This window comes from Camelus ferus, chromosome 23 (assembly GCF_009834535.1).
Source record: "Camelus ferus isolate YT-003-E chromosome 23, BCGSAC_Cfer_1.0, whole genome shotgun sequence".
Classification (NCBI taxonomy): Eukaryota; Metazoa; Chordata; class Mammalia; order Artiodactyla; family Camelidae; genus Camelus; species Camelus ferus.
The window spans coordinates 1,391,908-1,415,967 of NC_045718.1; the positions used below are offsets into that span (position 1 = coordinate 1,391,908).

The 24,060-nt window shown below is 41.8% G+C and overlaps 1 long non-coding RNA gene across 1 annotated transcript; it reads right to left on the bottom strand.

The window, feature by feature from the left end:
• Positions 1–164: 164 nt before the first annotated feature.
• Positions 165–8,787, bottom strand: LOC116659326. Its single transcript, XR_004314643.1, has 3 exons — positions 8,715–8,787; positions 6,548–6,714; positions 165–688 (listed from the first exon to the last, which is right to left on the bottom strand). It is a non-coding gene; the product is annotated as an uncharacterized LOC116659326 (long non-coding RNA).
• Between the last annotated feature and the right edge of the window lie 15,273 nt (positions 8,788–24,060).

Genomic DNA, 24,060 nt, shown 5'->3' on the forward strand with positions numbered 1-24,060 from the left:
TCAGTGCAGGTATTTTTTAATGAACTAATTACACGTTAGTTAATAATAGAACATTGCATCAACAGTCAACTGTCCAATATCACTTTTAAAGAAATTACTTCAATCTTGAAGTAGGAATGTCTGGGAACAGGACTGACTTGTGAAAACAGTATGATGGCCCAGCAGCGAGTTAGTGAATTATAAATGAACACATGTGTATTAGATGTCAGGATCATTAGCAATGTCATCCACAACACAAATCACACCTATAGGACACAAATTTTAATTTTTCTGACCAAAATAATGGTTGCCATTACTGTTGTCCATGCTTAATTGTATCAGTGACTAAGAATTAAAAGAGAGGGGGTCATACTGGGTAGGCCCATAGGTGAAATCCAGTCCGAAGTCCTGTTATGAGGGTGGTGGAGGTGGTTGCCCCCTGTGATGTTCAGCTAAAGTTAGCTCCTGATTCTTCCACATGCAGTTTGGGAGCTGGTGGATAATCATCTCCTTGCTGTGCACAGATCCATGATGATTCTGCAGACAATGATGCTCTTCCCTTGAAGGCAGCATTCGTCTTCCCAGATGTGCTGGTTCTGGATCTCTCTGTTTTTAGATCTATTCCTCATCCTCCTCTGCTCTGCTTTGCTTTGCAGGGGACTGGGTTTTCCAGGCTCCTAAGTCAACTGGCTTCCTTCTGGACTCAGCCCTTTAGAAGAAACACTAGTGAAAGATTGGAGGGTCCAAGGAAGAGAGGAGAGGGCAGGGTACCTCTTTCCTGCCTCTGGTAGCATCTCTCGCAGCAGCTGCATCTCATCTACCCCCCTAGTAGGCTCCCCATACTCCCTGCATCTGGCTTACAGGTGGCAGCATCTTCTTGCCTCTGCCAATTTCTGAGTGGCCCCACTGTCTCATAGACTTCTTATCTCTTCTATCACCAGTGTAACCAGTTCCCTGCATCATGGTCCTACTCTTCTAAATATTCAATGGTTTTTATTTCCTGGCTGACCATGACTGGGATACCAGACCAAAAATCACAGTCTCCTGAGGTTATATCCATTTTTCATTCATTTCAGATGCTTTTTCCTCAACATTTTTTATTGCATATTTTTGATGCAGGATTGCATAAAATATTTCTTCTTCCTCTTTTTAAAGAACATTTTGGATTTGAGAGAAAAGAGAAAAAGAAGGGGGGAAGGGTAGCTCTTTCTAAGGCTTCATAATAACTTCTGCCCAACTGTCTGTCTCTTGGAGTTCCACTTTTCCTACACAGCAGGGCACACATTTCTGGTGAGGTCACACACACTCAGGGATATGATGTCATCTTGCACATTGTGTTACAAACAGGTTTAATAATGCATTGTTGTATCTTAAACCCTGAGATGGAATGCTCTGCCCCAGAAGCCAAGCCCAGGATCCATCTGGCAGACGTGTTAGGCAATGACCCCAGGAGCTCAGCACATTTCTCCCTATTGAGATAGAACAGAAATGACTCTTACAGATTTAAGGCTGTTTTATAACACAACGATGATGTCATCACTATGAGGTTTTGGGTTTTTTTTCCCTTTGTGTCTCTTTTTACCCTGCCTCTTTATTTCTCCTCCCCTGGCCTTCCTGTGCTTCTCAAAACTTACCTGAGATCAAGTAGCTTTAAAGAGGTACATACATTTACTGGAAAATTGCCCACATTTTTCATAGGTGGACGAATCTGGAATCTTTCCTTCCACTGTTCACCTAAGGGCGTAACAATTACTGAGAAAGATAGTGCATCATATCTTAAGGGAACCTAGTTCATTGTGGGGTACATGTGACCTATAACGTTGGAAAAAATGCCCCCCAGACTTCATTCATTGCTGGACACCCACTTTTCCAATCTAGAAGCGACAGAATCATCTTTTTTAAATTATTGAGGGATAGTCCCTTTACAATGTTGTGTCAGTGTCTGATGTACAGCGTAATATTTCAGTCATTCATATACATGCATAGATTCCCTTTCATATTCCATCTTTGACTCCACAAACTTCGCCCCTCATCTCTGTGCAATCACAGAGTGCCCCTGCTCTGTTCTCAGCCTTACCAATTACCACTTCATCCTACCCCCAAGCGCCCCGTGTCCCAGCCTCACTCATCACCGCCGGAGTTCTCTGGGAAGTTTCCCACATCTCCTCTGTTTGTGTTGCTCTTCCTCACTGCTTTCAATGCTTGGGGAAAAAAAATCTGACTTCTTGTTCAAAGTTCTTCACAAATGTTGCTTTCTCTGCCAACATCCCAGATCACTCACAGAAGGGAAGAAATCATTTTGGAAGCTAGAAATCCAACGAGTGAATGGTAAAGGACTTAGACACCCAAGGAACAGAAGTACTAAGCCAGTAGCAGGGGAAACTGAAAACAAACCCAGATTTATACAACATAATCCCCAAAGGCTCAACATTTGGCCTTATCAAGTACTTAAGAAGTAGGAGTGAGGGGAAGTAGATTAAAAAAAAAATGGTTGAAAGTATTTTTTTAAGAAGTGGGCAGATCACAGTTCCCTGGCTCACTACGCCAGACTATTTCCCCCAGTTTATCATATAGAAAGCACAACACACAGGACCCTAAGTAGCAGCAGGCACAGTTGATGGTACAGATGTCTTACTGAAAAATGTCATCTCTTGCAAACTGAAAGCCGACACTCGGTGTCCAGTTGGCTCCCAGGACACTGGCGGCCAGGCAGGACATTAAAAAACTCTTCCATGGGAAGATATGGAAATATTTCTTTGCCGAAAAGAGGGATATAAAGGTATTGACAGTCGGGAGGTTCTCCATTAAAACCACTCAGCCAAATCACCCTGCAGTGAAACAAGCTGACGGTTAACAGTCCACATTCATGCGTTCAGAACAGCACATCAGCTGATGAGTGCCCTGTTCCTAAGTGTAAAAATTACCAGACCTTTGAGAAAAGTTCCCAGTGTGGAATATACAGAACAGTAAGGGATCCACGCTCCTACATACACCCCCGTCCCATCACACAAAGCGACTTGGCTGAGACAATGATTTGCAGAGAGAAGAAAACTTCAGTATCTACAATTTTTATTAATATTATCAGGGAGATAAAATATAAATGCAACCATATATTAAGAATCAGAGATTTAAAAAAAATTTTAAGGTTGTGAATAAAAGAGAAAAATATGAACATAATAGGACCAGAACAAGGGGTCCCAAATCCAAAAAGCAGGAGCTCCAGAAAGAACAGAGAAATGGAGAAGAGGAAAATATTAATAAAATCACTCAAGAAAAGTTCCCAAAGTGGAAGGAAAAGATTGAAACAGCCTACTGATTACCCAGTAAGAGAAACAAAAATAGACCATCCGAAGGCAAAATATTGCAAAATTTTGACAAAGAGAAAATCCTAAAAGTTTCCTAAGACCGAAAAAAAGAAAAAAAAGGCAAAAAAGAAAAAAAGATGACATGTAAAGGACCAGGAATCAGTAACTTCGGACTTCTCAGGAACCCTGAAAGGTAAAAGGCAATAAAACAATGCCTTCAAAAATAAATCATGCAATGTATAATCCTGGTGAAAAAAAAGTCACCATCAGGCAAATCACCCATTGCTCTTTTACCAAAGTGCACTGCTGGACCAGGGTTCCGTGTATCGTGCTGGGCTACTGTGGCCCGTGCACCTTTCATCCAATGGATCACGAGCTCTTTTAGGGCAAGACCTCCTCTTCTTCATGTCTGCTTCCTTGCTTAGCATGACGCCTGACCCAGAACTGGCATTCAATACCTATTGATGAAAGGACTGTTACAGAACTACTGGCCCTAACTCTACCATATGCTTTTATAGAAACCAAATCTAAGTTCTCTTTCAAATGAAAGACTACCAAATTTTTGAATCCAGTTGCCATGCCCACTCTTGAATCGTGTCTTCACTAGACTAAAACGTCCCAATGCACCTATTACTTGTGGGTCATTTTTAATTAACATCTACTCACCATTTCGGTCAGAGACCTTCAGTTAGCTCTAATTAGTCTTCACCTCTCACGAGCGCTATATTAAATGTTACAATGTACCATGTGACCTGTGTAGATCAAATAGGACTCCCCCTCCCTTGATCTAGATACCATATGTCTGTTGATACAACCTGAAATCACATTACATTTTCCATAAACCACCTGTTCCTGTTTTCACATATTTAGCTTATGATCGTCTATAAATCCTTAAGTCTTTTTCTAATTTATTCCTGGCAAAGCTCCTCTCTGCCATCTTCTAAGTGTGCTGATTTAAAGGTTCAAATACAAGACTGTATATTTTTCCTTTCTGTATATTTTTAGACCATTACTCAGTCTGTTGGGACTCTCGTATTAAGATCCTATGAACCAATATAACTCACTTTCCCAGCTTCCAATGATCTGCAAATTTGATGACCACACTTTCATAAGTTAAGTCATCAATTAATATGTAGACCAGGTTAAAGATGATGATTGAAGTCCTCGGCGCAAGATTAAAGGTTCCCCCTTGGGTTCACAGCATCTGTTGTGAGCACTTTCTAAGCCTGGCCATTCAACTCATTACAAAGCCCCTTAATTGTTTGTATTACTCATGATGCAAATTCACTTTGTCTACAAAGATATCCTGAAAATCTCTGTCAAATTCCTTGTCCAAGGAACACAACTGTAACAAAAACAAACAATATTTATTATGTGTGTGCCAGGCACTGTGTTTAAGAACAAATAATGTCAAACTACATGTTAAAGCTCATTTAGTCTTTACAACTCCTACAGCTACTGGATTTTTCTAATCTACCAATCTAGTCATAGGTTGTCTGTCCTTTTGCTACATAATTTTTGCCAAATGGATTGTATTTTTATGCCTTCTCTTGGAGAGAAGCCTGTTAAACATTCCTCAAAAATCCTGCAATATTTTTTTTTTGATTTTAGCATTTTTGACACAAACTTCCCAAAGAAATTAAGTCAAATAACTCCTTCCTCCCGGATCATACGTTATCCAGAGGGGCACAGTTGGAAATCATTGTCCTGACTCTTTATTCCAGCTTTTCCAGCCCTTTTCACTAACTTGCCGTGTGCTTCACTTCAAAAGGACTTTGACCATAGTTATTCTAGTCCACTTAAATGCTTCCATCTTCTCCCACATTTATGTCTATAAACTCTACCCCTCCTTCCTATTTTCAATGCTATATATCCCCAAACGATTACACCCCTCCCCAAGAGGAGAGCCTCTCCTACCCATCTGCAAAGTCTGGATTTTCACAGATATTCTCCACAAGGTTCTGTCACACAGAGACTTGTGTCGTTACTGTCACAGAATTCCCTCAGCTAGATTCAAGGTTCTTTAAGGTTAAAAGACTGTCTCCTTCGTGTTTTCATTCAAAATTTTTCCTGTTATAATAACTTACTTATAGTAGATGCTCAATAAAACCTATGAATTGGTTCCAGAACCAAAATCTATTGCCCTCTACTACTGTCACGACGGATGTTCTAGATGAGATGTGTGAGGACAACGTGGAATTTGTGTACTTCCTGGACATCCCTGGACATACGGAATCCTGAAGGGCAGAAATCTGAGGAGCAGTCCATCCCAGTAGGATGTTAGCTTTCTCAGCTTCTGAATCTAGAAGCAGACTTAGAGATTTGAATTAGGAGTCTGAAGGCTGACAAGTCTGTTCTTCCGTCTGTCTGACAGAAACCACACACTTCCAGTTAGCAGTGTGGGAATATCACATCTCTCCAGATGGAGCCTTGAGCCTAAGAATGAGCAAGCCAAGAGGTGAGGTGCCTGGACTTGAGTCACTGGTCCGCGTCCATTGACAGGCTAAGAGCTCTGGTCCCAGGATTCCTCATGAGCAATATTATAGTCACTGCTTGGAAATTATTTTGGCTTGAAGAGTCACAAGCCCAGAGATTGAAGAGGAATCATCTCCACGAGCTCTTTTAATAATAAATTGTTTGCTTGCATTTCAGCTGAGACTGGTTGGATTGGCCTCATTTTAGACTCAGCAAACATCTCAAACTGGGTCTCCAATGCTTTTGATCTCCTATAACCAAAATCTGTTCAACTAAGCACTCTCCTCTTCATTTTTAAAACCCACACGTACTTTATAGGAAACGTTGCTCACATTGTTTTGACTCATTTACATGATAAATCATCAAAATATTGTTTGGGAAGGGTGTTTTGATGTCCAAGAAGAACTTTCAAGCAATTTTATAAGCTGTTTTTCTTCAAAACAGGAAGCTGCATTTTGCCAAGAATAAACAAGCTAAAAGCTCAACAGGCAGGAGGTTGCTTTGCAAAAACTCCAAACCCACAAGGTTGAGTGGGTTCGAAACTTGGCACCACACCTTTTCCCATCCTTTTGTTTCATGTGGTTCCTTGTTTTCCTCCCCAAAATAAATCTCTAAAGTCAGGCTAGGATGCAGGGGAAATCTGCAAACAGGAAGCAGAAATAAACAACAAAAGAAGGTAGAATTTAAGCCATGCTTTATTCCCTAGGCTTCTTGCAGAGAAACCAGGGACTTTATGGACTGAGAAACCGAGACACTGGGAGGTGACATTTTCTCAAGGTCCTGCTTACCTTGCTGTCTTGGGCCCTGACCCTCAGCCATCCCAGTTATAGACAGGACACACAGTTTATGCCCTCCATTCAAAAGATGAGCCCGTTCCAAATCTTAGATCAGCTGTAAATCACCAAGCCTCGCTGCTTCCAAAAGCCAGAAAGCACCTCATCATGTGTTTTCAGCTCTGCCAAAAAGAAAAAAAAAAAGGCCCTGCCCAGTTTTGATTCTGTTCAGTCCTCAGTCCTCCGAAAAGCTTGCAGTGGTGTGTGTGGGAGATGGCAATGTGGGTGGGCAACTCCGAGCAACCCTGCACCATTCCACAGGAAAAACATTGTTGGCTCCAAGCAGAGTCTTTCCCGAGTATTGGCAGATTCCTTTGCCTGGTGCTTTGGTTCCCAGAGGTAGGCATCTCTGAAATTTGGGTCCACTTCCAAATATTCTGTACAAAATGCAAAGCACTCCCTGGCCTGCATTTCTGAGGTAGCTCGTGCCAGCGACCTATCTGCATTTTTTCCCTTTTATATCCTAATTCTGAACTTAGTTTTCTTTTTACATTTGGCCCTAGAATCTCAGGAAAAGGGGGAAGGCAGAATCCAACAAAAAAAGCTATTCAGCCCAAGTTAACCAACATGAAAAACTGAAACAATCATTTTAGGAAAGCTTCTAGACCCACACTGCATGGCATTTCTAAGTAACATGACCATGAAGCTGAGAAATGCTTAATATTTTCTTCATTCCTTCCCTCATTCCAAATCAAGTTAATCCTAAATTTTATCTTTTTTTAAAAAAAATTCGAACACACCTAATTTATCTCGTCTCTCAGGCTGTCTCAAAAATTCCTCCACATTTAAAATGATCACATATGCACATGGAATTTTCATTAGAAGTGTAGGGGGCATGGTTATACCTAGTTCAATTGCAAGAGTGTGTTTCCACCTGTTGCCACTTGTAACAAACTCAGTATACTCCCAGCACTAAAATTATTGGGTTATTTATACCCTGACTTCTTGGAGGAGCTGAAGAGGCAAAGATAACAGGGTGCAAATATATTTTACTCTTTGTGGTTTTTCGCAAACAAGAAATGTATTCTCCTTTCTCTAAAGGGATGTGAGAAGTCAGGACAAAACTGAATGCTACACAGATGTCAAGAAAAGACGAAAGATTCTTTAAAAGCTGTTAAAATGCCTCTGAAAGGGGTAAAGATTTTTATTCCCTTTCTCTTACGTTGCCTCCCTCCTTTTGAAAGAGGCATAATCGTCTCAGTCAAGGCTGTTTCCCTATTGGAAAAGTAATAACGCAAGAGTTTGCCAGGCATGTGTTGGGGAGGGGGGATCGCAGTCGGGGGAGTTGGGGCTAATAAAAACCCTGCAGTTTGGCAGAGTAGAAACAGACAGAGGCCGTGAATAAGGAGTGGAAACCATGCAAAAGGCTAAGCTGTAATCAGCCGAGGGGGATAAGCTTAGACGGGAATTCTCTCATCGAACCTCTCTTAGACCCAAAACAAACACATGAACAAGCAAGATGACATCCAGAACAAAAACACAGAGCTGCCGGTGTGGACCGATACTTGATAATCACTAAGGCTCCTTCCAGTTCCCACATGACCCTCACGTTCCCCTTCCAGAGATTTTTATCATTTCACTAAATGTCCATATGTTTAAACCAAGTGTGCACAGCCTGGGCAGATCTGAAATGTCGAGGTGACGGTGGGCAGCAGGGACTCAATATCTCAGTAGCATTTCTTAGATGATAATGAATCATCGCATAAGATTAGTATGATCAGCTAAGGACTTAGGAGGTGGTGGAACGGAATGTGCTTTGAAAATAAATGTATCGTACAATTTAAGATCCTAAATTAAGGTAATAATACAAGTCTTGATTTTAACGTGTAAGGAAATCAAATAATATATGTGTTGCTTTCCTTGTTAATTGAGAAGCCATTCTTTCCTATCTGATGGAAAGCATTCAGTGTAGGAACAGGAAGAGAACTCTGAATTATCATCTACTGCAGGCAGCTACTGTCTCAAAAGGAGTTCATGAGCTCCCTCTCCAAGCCAGTATTTCCTTCTGACTTCTCTTTTTCTGTCCACAGCATCATGAGCATTCTCTCGATCACTCAAACTGAGCACCTTGAAATACCCCCGACACTCCCCTCCCCCTTCCTCTCCCACCACATCCACTCACCCTGCAGGTTCTGGTGCTTCTTCTTCTTTGGTGCCTCTAACACTTAACTCTTCCCTTCTTTGTTCATCCTTAGCAGAGGCACTGGGGATTGAACCAAGGACCTCATGCACACCAAGCATTAGCTCTACCACTGAGCTCCACCTCCAACCCCTACCCTTCCCTTCTTAGTGGCTGCTGTTGGCATCCTGGCTCCGCCCTCCTCATCTTAAACCTCACCTCTTGTATTTGTTTCCTGACTGGGATCTCAGTTCCCATTCTTTTCTACATCCAATCAAACTGAAATATCATAGCCAGATTAAACTTTCATGATGCCTCTTTGCATGATTAATGCCTGAGTTTTGAGCATGGAGTTACTTCATAAATATATATTCTATAAATGATGACTAATCTTTGATTCAAGAGCCTTTGGGAACTAATCTATTTCCCATTAAGGGAAGTCCGAAAGCTTTCATCTCGAAGTGGATGCTAACAGTTACCTGATCCCTCTTACTGTTTCTAAACCTCATGTTCCACTGCTCCCTTCTTTGAAAACACCCCTTGAGTCAAATTAGTCTGTCCATTGTTCCCCAAGAAATCACCCACAATTCTCACTGCATGCATGGTTCACTCAATGCCCCACGTCCAAAGGTTTTTCATGTTCTATGTATGTCCCTCAGTCCTCCCCATTTTATCTGTCTGAGCCTGATTGACACCTTCTCTGCATTATTGAATTAAACTGTCACTTGGGACCTTTTCTAATGTTGTCTATTTTTTGTTTCTCAAACTATCCTGAAATAATAAGGATATTGAGAATTCATTTTTTATAATCACTTCTTTGTTAATCAAAAGTGTTAGCTATAGCTACATAATACTTCATGTAAGAAACATAACCTTTGCCAGAAACAAGCTAAAGAATTAACGCTTGAGGGACATCTCCTAAGTGCCCGATCTCCGCTAGGTGCAGAGATACACCCAGCGTCGCGTATCATTCTCACACCAATGCTAAGAGGATAAATATTCCATCCACTTTACCATCCAGGAAGCTGAGATTTAGCAAACAGGAACATTTCCAAAGCTCACAGAGCAGTAAGCGCCACAACTAGAATTCAGTCAAGGATTTATAGAGATCATGAAATAAACTAATGCACAGGTCTGGAATAGAATATACCCTTAATGCATGCTGAGTAATACTAACGTGTTCAGAGAGTATCTTGAGTGATACACTTCATTTCCTCCAGAGAAGAAAGCTGTGAGGCACTAGCCAAAGTACCCAAAAGTCTTTGTGGATTTTCTCCCCATGCGTTTAAGCTCTTAGGAGCTCTGGGATGATTTGTGGTGAGATAAGTGGGAAATTTGTGAGGAGAGACAGAATGTATTGGAGGAGCAAGGGAGAGAGTAGATTTTCTCTTCCCCGCCTTCCCCCAACAGAGGGAGATCCCTCCCTGAGCTAGAGGGTTAGGCGAAGGGACAACGTCAGAAGAAGATGGGAGAGACTTTGGTGGACTCTGAGTCCGTGACACCCAGGATGTGTGTTCTGGCAGCACTGGGAAAGTCTGTGAGACACCTACACATGAATGGCCCATCAGTTAGTTCTTGATTTTTCCCACCAACTTGTTCTTCCCACGGTCTTTCCTTTGGGGCAAGAACTTGGAGTCATTTGGACTCCCATCCACATCCAGTCAACCAGATGATCTTTCCAGCTCTCCCTTCAGAATCTGATAGATTTTCACCAACCCTCAAATAGTTGTTCAAGCCTGAATGATTACAGTAGCCTCCTTTGGTCTCTTCCCTGAATTATGTCAGCAACCTCGTAACTAGTTTCCTTGCTTCTGCCCTTGGCGCCCTACGATTGTTTCTCAGTCCAGCAGCCAGAGTGAGCCTGGCTCACACATCCTCCTCCTCTTCAGAACCCTCCGGTGGCTGCCACGTCGCTCTGCACGGAAATCTGTGTAAGTGATCCCAAACCACGTTATCCTCCAGCCATTTTGTCCTCCTCACGCTTCCACAAATTTATTATTTTTATTCCTATATCAATATAGTCTTAATATAATATTAACTTACTTAAAATAGGTAGATATAAAGGAAGCATAAGATGTGGGGTTATTTTATGAAATTTTAAGTTCTTATTTCTCTTTCTGCTTCTGGTATTCTTTTTATTCATATCCTTAGGTCTCTGGATCTAGCCTCAAAGTTTCTTATCTTTTCTCTCAATATTTCCACTTTTGGTAATTTTTTTCAGGCTCCTAATTTAGGTCTCAGTAATAATCACTGAGATGATGGATTCCAGCACGGAGTCTATTATTTGAGCTCAAAAATCATATTTTTTTAGTTCCTGAAAATATGCTTTGTGCTTTTCCTGAATATTCACCTCTAACGGCTCATTTTCTATTTCTTCTATTTCTCTGCAATTCTAGTTCAGCTGTGTTCTTTTTATTTTTTTTAATTTAATTTTATTTTTACAAAATCTTGTTGGGGGAATGTAATTAAGTTTATTTATTTATTTTTTAACAGCGTTACTGGGGATTGAACCCAGGACCTCGTGCATGCTAAGCACGGCACTCTACCACTGAGCTACACCCTCCCCCTCAGCCGTGTTTTTCATGTTGACTTTGTCCCCTTCTCTCTAATCTCTGGATTCCCTCAGAGACAGAACCTTTGTTGGAATGGTGGGATGAGACCCAGAGGTGGCAATGGTCACCTGTCTTGTGTGTGGGTGCCACTACATCAAGCAGGTCATCTACTCTTGTTTGACTGGCTAAAGTCCTGCCTGCTTTCCAGGCTCCTCAGATGAAGAGCTCATGCCCCTAAAGCTCACAGGTCCCAAGGACTTCACCTTCATTTCAGGTCCTCCTTGGTTCTTCAGGGGAACAGTGGTGGATGCTTATACTCCTAGGAGCCATCATGACTTTTCTCCCAAGAGCTCTGTATCTGAGTGAGTTCTCGTCATGATTCACACTCATCACCTTTTGATCCTCACTGCAGGATTTTCTGATGATTTTCAGGAGGCAATTGGATATACGAGTTGATATGGGCTGAATGCTTATGTGCACCCTCTCCCCGCCAAATTCTTATGTTGAAACCTCATCCCTGGCATGATGGTGTTTGGAGGTGATGCCTTTTGGAAGCAATGAGGTCATGAGATTGGAGCCTTCATGATGGGATTAGAGACCCTATAAGAAGATACAAGAGAGCTTGCTTCCTCCTTCTCCATCCGCTGTGTAAGGAAACCATAGAAAGGCATCCAGGAAAGCCAGGAAGGAGGCCCTCATCAGACACCAGATCTGTGGCCACAAGATCAACTTGGACTTTCCAGCTTCCAAAATGTCTATTGTTTACCACCCAGACTAGGGCACTTTTTTATGGCAGACTGACCTGAGTGAGGCATGAAAGCTTAGTTGAGAGATCTGAGGGAAAGATGTAACTTTGAGAGAATTCATGCCAATCAAACTCATGGATTCACCCAAGCGGATAGAGTACGGGGTGAGAAGAAAAGAAAACCTAGGATCTGGCCTTGAGGAGTTCAAAGTTTAAAGATCTGATAGAGGCCAGTCAGTCGAGGTAGCACGCCAAGAAAGAACAGCCAGAGTAGGAGGGAAAGTTGGGGAGCGGTGAGTCACAGAAGCCAGGGAGGAGCGGTTCAGGAAGAAAGGCGTGTTCAACCATGTCAACAACAATGTCAAATACTGTTGAGAGATCAAGTAATGAGAGGAATAGAAAAGGTCCATCAGATTTCACATACAGTGACTGTATCAAGAGTTGTTTTAAAAAAAAAAACACAAAAAAACCTGAAACCAGTGAGAAGAGATAATAAATTTAAGCAACTCCAAGTATCTCCTTTTACTGAAGTCCATGTCGGAGATAAGCTATTATTGGAGTCTATGTAGGAATCACAGTCAGGAAAGACTCAAGTGTGTTGTTAGAACTGGAGCCAGAAGCTTGGCATCTCATTTGTCCCTCTTCCTTTCTGCTCACATATGTAACTATCTCATACACTGGACTGGTTGATGTAGGTTAGGTTTGCCCGGTTGTTCTAAGTTTGGAGCCCTAGATAGAATGACTTTGGTATATTTTCCTTTCAAAATATGATTTGATTATTTTTGTCATTTCTAGTACGATCAAGTAAACAATTTTAAGCGTTTGTTTTTTTTTTTTTTTTTTGGTTTTTTTTTTTTTTTCATTTTCTCCCTTTAAGCGCTTTTATTTTCTTACTGTCTCAATGGACATCCTGGTGTTTATGATTAAGGGCATGATTCACTCCTCCAGTAGGGTAGGTGCTGAAAGATTTCACATTGTTTTTCTCTACACAGCCCAAAACACTAAAAAATTTCAAGCAGTTTGTTGGAACAATCGGTTAACACAGAGAAAAAAATCGTGAAGCCAGTAGTCTTCACAGTCATGTAAGTCATTTGAATAAAGAATAATCAGTCAGAAGAGCTGGAGAGGATGGGGCCGCTTCCTGCATAAGGCGAATTCTCTGGTACCCATGAAATCCACAGCTTCAGGTTTTGCGATACACAGGTAAAGAATCTCACAGCGAGATTCCGACGTCTTCTTTTTCCAATGAAACTAAAACACGCGACTGTACGTGGGTGTCAATCTCCTTTTTACGGCAGCTCTGCCGGAAGTCATGTTTACTTTAAAATGATAAAAAAAAAAAAAAAAAACTGGTCCAAGACTCGACCTCATGTCCTTCCATATGAGCACATCAGCAATGTAGGAATCTATGAAAGCAAAAGGAAAATGAGAAGTGTTTGTAGTTAGAGAAAGCCGTGTTGTCAGTAACAACACGTTCACGAGGAGTGAGAGAACAACACTGTCATTTTTTCAAAGGGGCATCAGCGTCGCGGGGCTAAGAGCAGTAATAGCGGGAGGAGGAAGTTGCTGTTGCTGCAGGGGCTTGCCTGGAGATGCGTTGAGGAAGGCAGAAACCAGCTTTTCAAGGTTTTGCCTTGATCCAGCACCAAATGCAGGTAGCTAAGATCTGAGCTCTCTCTCGGAAGTACAGGAACCACTGAATGGATGATCTTTTCCTGTGTTTATGCTCCCTCAAAAAAAGGAGTCCCAAAAATGCATTCGAAGAGGTTGTACAGGAGCGTGTGGAGTCAGAATAGAGTGAAATGGCAGGAGTCATTTGGAGTCAGAATGGTCAGGATGAAGTCCATCCGGTTTTTGGTACCCAATAACTCATGGAGGTCATGTTCTGGGGAGACTGCCCAGCTCTCTGCTCCTGCCTTCCCCAAGAAAAAGTGGCCCTGCAGAAGGAGAGGGTCTTTGTGTTCATTCATGCTGCGACCTTGTGACCCATTCAGACACTTCTGTTTGGTCTAAGTGGAGAGACCATTAGTCTAAGCGGTGACAGCCAAGGGAATTCTCACATTGAAAAATTCAGTCACAGAAGACACAGAAATCGTCAGTAGACGCTGGTAGGTGCTTAAATGGAAAGAATACATAAAGGTAAGGCTGAGACGGCCACTTTGGCTATTTGCTTCTGATGAGCATGGAGAGAGATTCCTTCTGCAGAAAGAAGTAACAGAACAGACATACAAAGAGAAACAAAAATGAGCGAATATGTGGTCACAGAGAGAGAGAGAGAAGCAGCAGGCTCCTGATGGCTCTCTGCCTGCCCGTCCAGTCTCAGTAGGGCTTTATTTCCGTAAGATACCTCTTTAGTTTTCAGTACACCCCTCGTCATGTAAGCCTTGATTAGAACACTAGCTTGCAGCGAAGTACAAGGCACTCAGGAACAAAAGCTGCAACGATGCTAGCATTTATTTAACACTTTTCACATCCTTGATGCTGTGCTAGGCATTTACATGAATTTTCTCATTTACCTCTCCAACAGAATTATGATTAGATTTCATGATCTTCCCCCATTTATAGATGAGGGAGTTGCGGCACTGGTCCAATTAGTAAGTGAGGGGGCTAGGCTTCAGTGCAAGCAGTTTTGCTGCAGGGCCCACTTTCTTAACCACCAGCTGTGGCCTTGTGTCAGTCTCTTCAAGCCTTACTGTTGTCTAAAATAGGTGGATAATAGTACCGACCTTACCTGTTGTGCAGCTTAAATCTGGTGGAATACATAAAGGCACTTTGTAAACTTTATAATTCTACATATTAAGATTTTGTTTTGCTTTGGTTCAATCCTGATTTAATCAGGCTTTCAATTTGATCGTTCATCCATTAACCCATCCATCCAAATAATTTTCAAATATTTATTGAACACAATAGATACAGTATTTTGTGATATGCTGTGGGACACTGTGGGTCCCTACTTGGTGCCCATGTATGCACAGCTCAGAATGCAAAATTGTTGAATTTCAAAGGGTAAACTTTTAATGGCTGGGAGGTAAGAACTAATGAAAAACTTTTCTGTCTCCCTCCATCCCACCCTCTCACCTATGTACACCTATGAGGCATACTTCATGGCTTCCCAGAGGACAACTCTGTGTCATTAAATAAATACAAGCATTTAGCCACACCCAACTCAAAACTTAAACCTTTGTCGGCTCTGCCTTCTTACTTAATTGACTCCCTTTGCTTTCAACCCTTTCCCAACGTTTGCGTTATCTTAATAAAGTAATAGTACATATGCCTTTGTTTCAGGTTCCATCTTCTGGAAGACACAGGCCAAGATAATATGGAATAGATCCCTGACACTTTCCATTAATGAAAGTTAGTAGGGAACTGGATAAATGAAATAAAACTTCCATTTGGAAAAAGAGAGCAATGTGAAACACGCAGAAATCACTGGTTCATGGCACATGTCATAATCCGCTGGCCATAAATAACAAAGACAACCTGCCCTGGCAGTGGAAGGCATTCCTGGGCCGACGAATAGGAACACCCCTGGTCCTAGCCTATGAATGCATTTCCCTTGTCCATTGTCTTCCATGGAGATAGACTTTGGAAAGGATGCAATATCTGGAGCCTGACCGTTTGAGCAGCCCACTTCCTGTTGATCTGATTCCTGGACCCTTGGGATTATCTTAGGGTTTGAGAAATACAGGCTCTTTTGGCTAGTCACAGGGTTTTTTTGGCAGTACGGCTCACTTAAAAATGTAGTAGGCTGCTGGTCTATTTGCTTTGGGTCTATGTGCTTGTGATCAATTCCATGGGCTAGCATCGAAGCCAAACCCCTTGTCAGTTCATCGCTATATGAATCCAGGCAGTTGTATCTCCTAGAATCACATCTCTCTTCTCTTCCCATCTCACAGTCCCTTGTTTCATGGCTACAGCCAAATTCTTGACCTGCGGCTGGAGGCAATTTAAAAAATTACTTTTATGGATGGAGGTTCTAATAATAGATTTCTTATATTTAAGCGACTCCACACCTGTGTCTTCACAGTATGACTCTTCCCTTTGTCTAAAAAAGAATGCTTAGCAGGGAGAGCCTGCGAGAGGCCTGGTTTCACCCTTATTTCCTCCTAAATTTCCCCATTTCCCTGCCGCTGTTGTCACCAGCCTTGACTTGAGGGGGAAATTGTGGCATTTCTGTCCCTGCAGATTCCAGATTAGGTTGGTGGACTTTCTGGCAATATGTTTCCTTAACCCTTCCTTTTCTGTTACATTTCATACCTAACCCATAAGATAATTTGTCAGCTCTACCTTTAAAAATATATCCCTATTTGGAAAGGTTCTCGCCCCGCCCACCACCAGACACTAAACAGTCCAGTCATTCCACCACCATCTTCTCTGCCAATATCATGATTGTCTCCTGATGGAACTTTATTTACAGTGTCTCTTGTGATCCGGTCCACTTCCTCTGTTCCTGTCTCCCCTGGCTCACTGTGCACAGAAGTCACAAGGGCCACCTAGCTTGTTATTCCTTTAAATACCAGGCATGCTTCTGCCTCGAGGCATGTGCACTTGCTGAAGTCCCTGCCCGGAAACATTCCCACAGATGTCCTGCTCATCCAGTAATAACAGCATAAATCATTTCCTATCTCCTTATCCTGCTTCAGGTTTCTGTAATAACTTGTCACTACCTAGCTTTCCTTTTGGTAATTTTTTCTAAAAGCTTACCTGTATGAATTAGAATGTAAGATCCTTGTGGGCAGGCACTTGTCAGCCATACGTCCCCTAATGAGCACAGTGCTCGCAGCGCAGGCTCTCAATGAACACTCTTTCAGATCTGCTGCTTTCAGCTAGGCTTGTCTCTTTCACACAGGATGTTTTGCAGACTAGAGGACAGAGCCTACCAGGTGCCCTCATGCTCCAGTGAAGACCTTCAATAAAGTGAATGAGGAAATAGAAGGGCAGTGTGTCTCTAGGAAGGCGAGAGAGAACGCAGAAAGATATTCATCTTAGACAGGAGGGGGGCCGTCCTTTCCACTGTAACTAGAGGGAGAGAGAAACGATGGGAGTGGTTACAGGCAGGCCCTAGACTGGTGGGCAGAGGTCGATGGACAACCCATCCCAGTGTGTTTACCTTGCTGTCAAGTAGGAAATTAGCAAGTTAGATTCTCTTTTGTAAAGGGGAGATGATGGCTTAAGAAGTTGGAGAAACGTGTAGATTTGAAATGGCCACTATGGCGAATGAGAAAGGAAGCTGAAAAGAAACAGGATGGTTGAATTATTCTGTGGAGCACGTCTCTCTCTGTTTGTTTTTTAATTTTGTTTTGTTTTGTTTTCCTTTTTGAAGGGGAGCTATCATTAAAGATCAGGTCATCTTTAATAATGGTGGCTAAGTGTTCGCCACGTACCACATGGGAAACAGGGTCTTGAGATGTGAGTGATGAAACCTTTCCTGGGCACCCATGGAGTTATATGTGTATGTGTGCACAGGTGTGTAGTGTGTGTGTAGGTGTGTAGTGTGTGTATGTGTCAGTGGTCTTCCATACACTCAGCATGGCACATCCCACACTGTCTTCTAGACGCCTATAACCGGCCTCTCCTATGCTGAATATAGACTTTCATTCATCCATCATCAAACATCTTGTGCTACTACATGAAAGTCTTTATCATCTGCCTGGGAAAAAAAGTTCCATTTTGACTGCCTGGGCAGTAGCTTGTGCAGTTACTTAATATGTCACTGAATTTGGGCCTTACTATTGCATTAATGTGAGTGGAAATGGAGACGGTACTGATGACTAACATGATCGCGTTAAATGAAGTCATTAGGTATTCTGAGGTTGCAGGTCTCCAGCCGTATATGCTCATTAGCAAGTGTGTGTGTTCAAGTGTAAAAGAAAAACAAAGATGTGAGTAGAATTTTGGGAGTATGTCCCACTAGAAACAAGGAAAGGCTATTCATGCTGGTTTAAAGAATTTCAGATTCAGGCTTAAAACTAGAACAAGGAAGGGAGAAAGGGGGAGAAGTTTGTTCTTTCTCAGAACGCTTTGGTTCTGCTGCCTCACGTGTTTGAGATACTCCAAACCTTATCTGAACTGCTTCTGCCACTGTGTTTCCTCCCTCCATTTCCCAGACAAATCCTTCTAGCTGCCTGACAAAGCCTTTGAATTCTAACTTTGATGACAGACTGATGCCCTTGAAAGAGGAAAATTCTGCATCTGGAACTTGCAAATTTTCCCAAGAGGGTTTGTTCGCGTGCACTGAACCCAAATGGCTTGATTTAGCTGAGCTCACAGCCACCATGGCTTTCTTTTCCCCAGTCTTGACCCTGACCATGTTGGAGGCCAACCACAATGAGCTGTTTCTTTAAACTGGGAAGACCCAAATTGCAACCGGGACAGGAGTGGCCATCCAGACATGATTATTCTATGCTGCCATCTGTGCTTATCCTGATTCTGCCCCTAGTTTTCCTCTGAATTTATTGGCACTCATTATTTTGAGAGATCAAGCAAGAATAAATATCTATGGAGTAGAGTCTATGTGCTTCCACTTAAGGTACAAGTCATTTGAACAAAACGGCAACATGCAAGGACAGACAACACCTATGGTGACATTTCAGTCAAATTACCATGAGTTTTACTCGTGTAATATTAATTAATGAAATAATTAATATAGTTTACTCAAAATTGTCTGATAAAAGAAATACTAGAAGAAGTGGTAGTTGACCCATTAAGAGTGAAGTGACCTCCCCCTGATGCAAAATGGTCTAGTGAGTGCAGCCACCAGAAGGGAGACTGTTCATCCAGAGAATAGTCTGGACAGAGCTGGACAGAGGACCAGGAATAAGTGGACAGAGGACCGGAAATAAGATGAGAGGAAAGCAAGGAGCCCTCATCAGCAAATAGATCCACATGTGTGAGCTGCCACCGTTCTCCCCTCTCAATCCAGTGACCATTACTTTCTAGCCCGTGACACCTTGAAGACAGAAACAGGTGTTGCAAATAATTACACTCAAACAACCCATTTAAACTGGAGGTCTCTCAGCAAGCCAGGACATACTCTGTCACTACCTCTTGGCGCTGGGTCCACTTAGCAAGACTTTGCTTCTGGCACCTTGTGGCATTCTCCACACCTGCACCCAGGAAAGAACAATTTAGTGGCCAAACTAAGTTGGACCACTATTCATCTTCTTAAAAAAATTGGTTTATCTGCTTTGACCAGTGTTGGGCTGGTTATCTTAACACATTAACCAATCCATGAAGATTTGGTTATATTAGCAAACAATTTTCAGTCATATAGGAACATACATGTATCATTTTCATATTCTTTTTCACCATAGGTTACTACAAGTTATTGAATATAGTTCCCTGTGCTATACAGTATAAACTTGTTGTTTATCTGTTTTACATATATTAGTTAGTATCTGCAAATCTCGAACTCCCAATTTATCCCTTCCCACCCCCTTCCCCTCCTGGTAACCATAAGTTTGTTTTCTGTGTCCATGAGTCTGTTTCTGTTTTGTAAACAAGTTCATCTGCCATTTTTTTTTTAGGTTCCACATACGAGTGATAGCATATGGTATTTTTCTTTCTCTTTCTGGCTTACTTCACTTAGAATGACAATCTCCAGGTCCATCCATGTTGCTGCAAATGGTATTATTTTATTCTTTTTTTTTGGCTGAGTGCTATTCCATTGTATAAATATACCACAGCTTCTTTATCCAGTCATCTGTCGATGGACATTTAGGCTGTTTCCATGTCTTGGCTGTTGTAAATAGTGCTGCTGTGAACATTGGGGTGCAGGTGTCTTTTTGAATTAAGGTTCCCTCTAGACATATGTCCAGGAGTGGATTGTAAAATACAATGGAGTGATAAAATAGAATTTTTTTTAAATGAAGAAAGGAAAGAAAAGGCTTCTGAGAAAACAAATCCACAGAGAATGTTAGCACACTTCCTTTTGGCTAAGTTTCTACATTCCTAAGAAAAAATCAGGTGGGACCAGGCTCTGCAGGTAGAATTATTACCCCTCACTTTACAAATATTAAAAACTGACAGAGTGGTTTGTTAACTCTGTGGAGTATATATTATTATCTGCATTTTACAGATGAGGGGACTAAGGGGCAGAGACGCTAATTCAGTCCATGATTCACTAACAAAAATAGCTATTTGTTAAGTATTCAGTAATGTAATAAAAAATATTTTATTTGCTGAGCCTACCATCTGTCCTGACTTTCTCTGTCCCCATAAAACCTGAATAACTGAAAAATCTCTACTTCATTTGCAACGTTTAGGCACAGAATAAATATACATGCCACTCCAGTTGAAAATGTTTTTACCCCCAAACTCGAACATTTTCAGCATCTCCTGCAAAAAAATATGACCCTGAGTTTTTAATTGTTGACTTGAAGACTTAGGATATTTCATATCTGCAGCAATTGAAAGAATGCTATTCATGTTAACCACAAGAGGCTTAAGAGAGCAGGCTCGCGGCTACATCCGCATTCTTGGAGACGGCTGATAGCAGAGAGGCTGCTCTGCTACTCAGTGGCATCAGGGGTCCAAGGGCCCTCTCTGGGGGGCCTGCAGGCAGCGAGGGAGTCACGGCGCAGTGCCGGGACTTCTGGCCTCATCCACGGCTTCAGGAACAAGGGGCTCGGCGCCCACGGGGAATGAGGTCAGCTGCTTTTAAGGACAATCTGGTTGTCAGGCTCAATGAACACCCACATGAGACATCACTGAACGGACATGCGGGAGGACATGTGGTTCCTATGTTGTCTCTGAAACGCTGGCTCCACGGGACGCTTGGAGACATATTTTCCCAAAGGCCGTCCAAGGAAACGAATCGGGCTTGTTTTCCACAAATTCGCTTCATTTTAGGACACTCTAATTCCCAAATAATGTTACCTTCTCTCCGAATGTGAATTTACTCTAGGGCCCCATGTGTTTCACGTGTCCCTCAGACAGTAAAATCGACTCCTTTATAAGAGTCACATTTTCTTGTTCACATCTTTACAGGAAAATATTTTCATGGGTTATTTTACGGTCTTTAAAGACCAGCAGGTTTTCAGAAATCACATCTTTGGACATAAATCACGTGTCCTGGGTTCTTTGTTTCATACTCTAAGTGGACTAGTGAAATATCAAGTGATTCATCAAAATTGTGACTTACTCTTCTGCAAGTTGCAAAAAGAAAGAAAAACATAACCTGTCAACTTTTAAATCTATATTACATCAGAAAGCTTTGTTTAGACAACCCCTCAGATTTTATTGAACATTGTTTCTATTAAATTGATCGAAGCAATTTGTACTGTCTAGACACAGTAAAACTTTAGGGGACCACAAAGCACATCACTTATTCAAGAAGTCACATGCAACCTGGATTTAGAGCTGTCTTTGGAGGTTGAGCTTCAGACACACAGCACAGGAAACATACATAATCATAAGGTCAGTGACTAAACACTTTCTAAGGGTATAATTGAGCTTAATAATTTTACAGCATCCATCTTTGTGAAAGTGTCATGAAACTGATCCATCATTAGTACCAAGCTACCATGAGTGCAAAAGGAACAGTTTCATTGCAGGGCAGCTGCACAGAAAAGGAAAGAAATGAAATCCCTCTCCCGCAAAGAGAAGGAGAATATGTATGTTGGGGCGTGGGTAGAGCTCAGTGGTTGAGCGCATACTTAGCATGCACGAGGTCCTGGGTTCAATTCCCAGTACCTCCACTTAAAAAAAAAACGAAATGAATATTCCTATTGGACAAGGAAAACAAACTATGGTTACCGAAGGGGAAAGGGCAGGAAGGGATAAATTAGGCATTGGGAATTAGCAGGCACACATTACTACACATAAAATAGATAAACAAGGACTTAGTGTACAGCACAAGGAACCACATTCAATTTCTTGTAATAACATAAAATGGAAAAGAATCTAAAAAGAATATATATATATATGTAAGTATATGTATAACTGAACCACTTTGCTGTACACTTCAAACATTGTCAATCAACTACACTTCAATAAAAAATTTTTTTTAAAAAGACAGCGAATGGGTATGTGCAGAATCCCTGCTCTGTCCTCAGTTACTCTAATGCCCTTGACTTGACCCCTTGGATGAATCACACCCCACCTTTTGCTCCAGGAGCATTTTTGCCAACGTGTACTGAAGATCAGCCCTTGGAAAGCAGCCTGCCAACCAAACTGCTGGTAGTTATGGAAACCTGACTTACATCTGTCCCTTGGGGCTTACTTGTACTAGGTCTCCAGCCACTTGGCCTGACACTCCGGCAGGCTTCAAATCGACAATGACAGTTTACACGTCCCAAGCCTAATATTCTCAATATACAGAATCTTAATCCCACCTGTGCTGCAGAGAGCACTTGGCTGATTCATATTCAGAATCTCTGACGAATTAAGCAACCCTATGCCTCACAGTTAAGATACACTTTTTCGCTTACTGGATACTTTAATAGCACCTAATGATTACATTATTTTGTAATTTAACTTGGGTATCATTTAAACAATGTCTTCTACATTTTATTCATTATACCAGGGTCAGCAAACTATGGCCTGTGGGCCAAACCCAGCCTGCCACTTGTTTGTATAAAGTTTTATTGGAACACAGCTGCAGTGGGCAGACTCCCTAATCAAACTTGCCTTTTGATATTTATACCCAACTGTATCCTCTCCCTTTGAGTGTGGGCAGCACCTGTTGCTTCTTCCCAAATATGCCAAAGGTCATGAGATGACACTTCTAGACTGACGTTGCATTATGTAAAATTCTGTCACACCAGCAAACTCACTCTAAAGACTTTCTCCCTTCTTGGCTTTGGAAAAGCAAGCTGCCCTGTTGTGGGAGGGGTGGTGGAAAGGGCCAAGGGGCAGGAACTGCAGATGGCCTTTGGGAGCTGAGGATCCCCGAGAAGCTGAGGCCCTCAGCCCTACAGCCTGAAGGGGAAAATTCTCAAACAACCCGAGTAAGCTTCAGAGTGGATTCTTTTCCAGCTGAGCCGCCAGATGAGAATGCAGCCCAGCTGTCATCGTGATTGCAGTCCCGTGAGATCCTAAGTGAAGGACTCAGACTCCTGACCCATAGTAAGAGTGAGACGATAAATGTGTGTTGATTTAAATCTTTTAAAAAAGTTTTCCTGTGTTTTTAATTCATTACCTTTTTTTTTATTATTATTGAAGTATAGTCAGTTACAATGTGTCAGTGTCTGGTGTACAGCATCATCTCAGTCATGCATATGTGTACATGTATTCATTTTCATATACTTTTTAATTAAAGGTTATTATAAGAAATTGAATTTAGTTCCCTGTGCTACACAGAAGAAATTTATTTTTTATTTGTTTTTATATATAGTAGTTAATATTTGCAAATCTTGAACTCCCAAATGTATCTCTTTCCTCCCCTTCCCCCCCAGGAACCGTAAGATTGTTTACTATGTCTGTAAGTCTGTCTTTGTTTTGTAGATGAGTTCATTAGTGTCTTCTTTTTCCTTTTTTAAGATTCCACATATGAGTGATATCATATGGTATTTTTCTTTTATTACCTTCTGATTCTTTGCATTTTATTGTCCCAAATATGCAGTCAGCTGCTAGGAGACAAAGGTTGTGACTTATACGTCTCCTCCCCTCACACTTACTGCAGTGTCTGCTCAGAGGGAGCACTCAATAAACACCATGTGTGTGCTTTACATTCACAGCATTTAATTGTAAGAATAACCTTGGAAAGCAGATATTACAATCTTCTTCTTGTAGACCCAGTGTGAGGGTTAAGTGATTGCTCAGTCACATAACTTGTGTGTGGTGGGGCCAGGACCCCGAAGAAGGTCTGGGTGCCCCCCTAGGCTTGTATTTCTCAGGGCCAGACTCTGTGTGCCCCACCAGGCGCTCCCACCCCTAGTAAGCTAGGCCATCAGTCGGAATAAGCCTGGAATACTAAAAAATGTTTTCAAACTCCAAATTTCAAATAGTGAATTTGTTTTATCAATATTCATGGCTATTCAGCCTATTCACTATATATTCGATAGATGAATTGTCTCTATCAAGATTAGGCAAGGTACCCAGGCATCTAGCC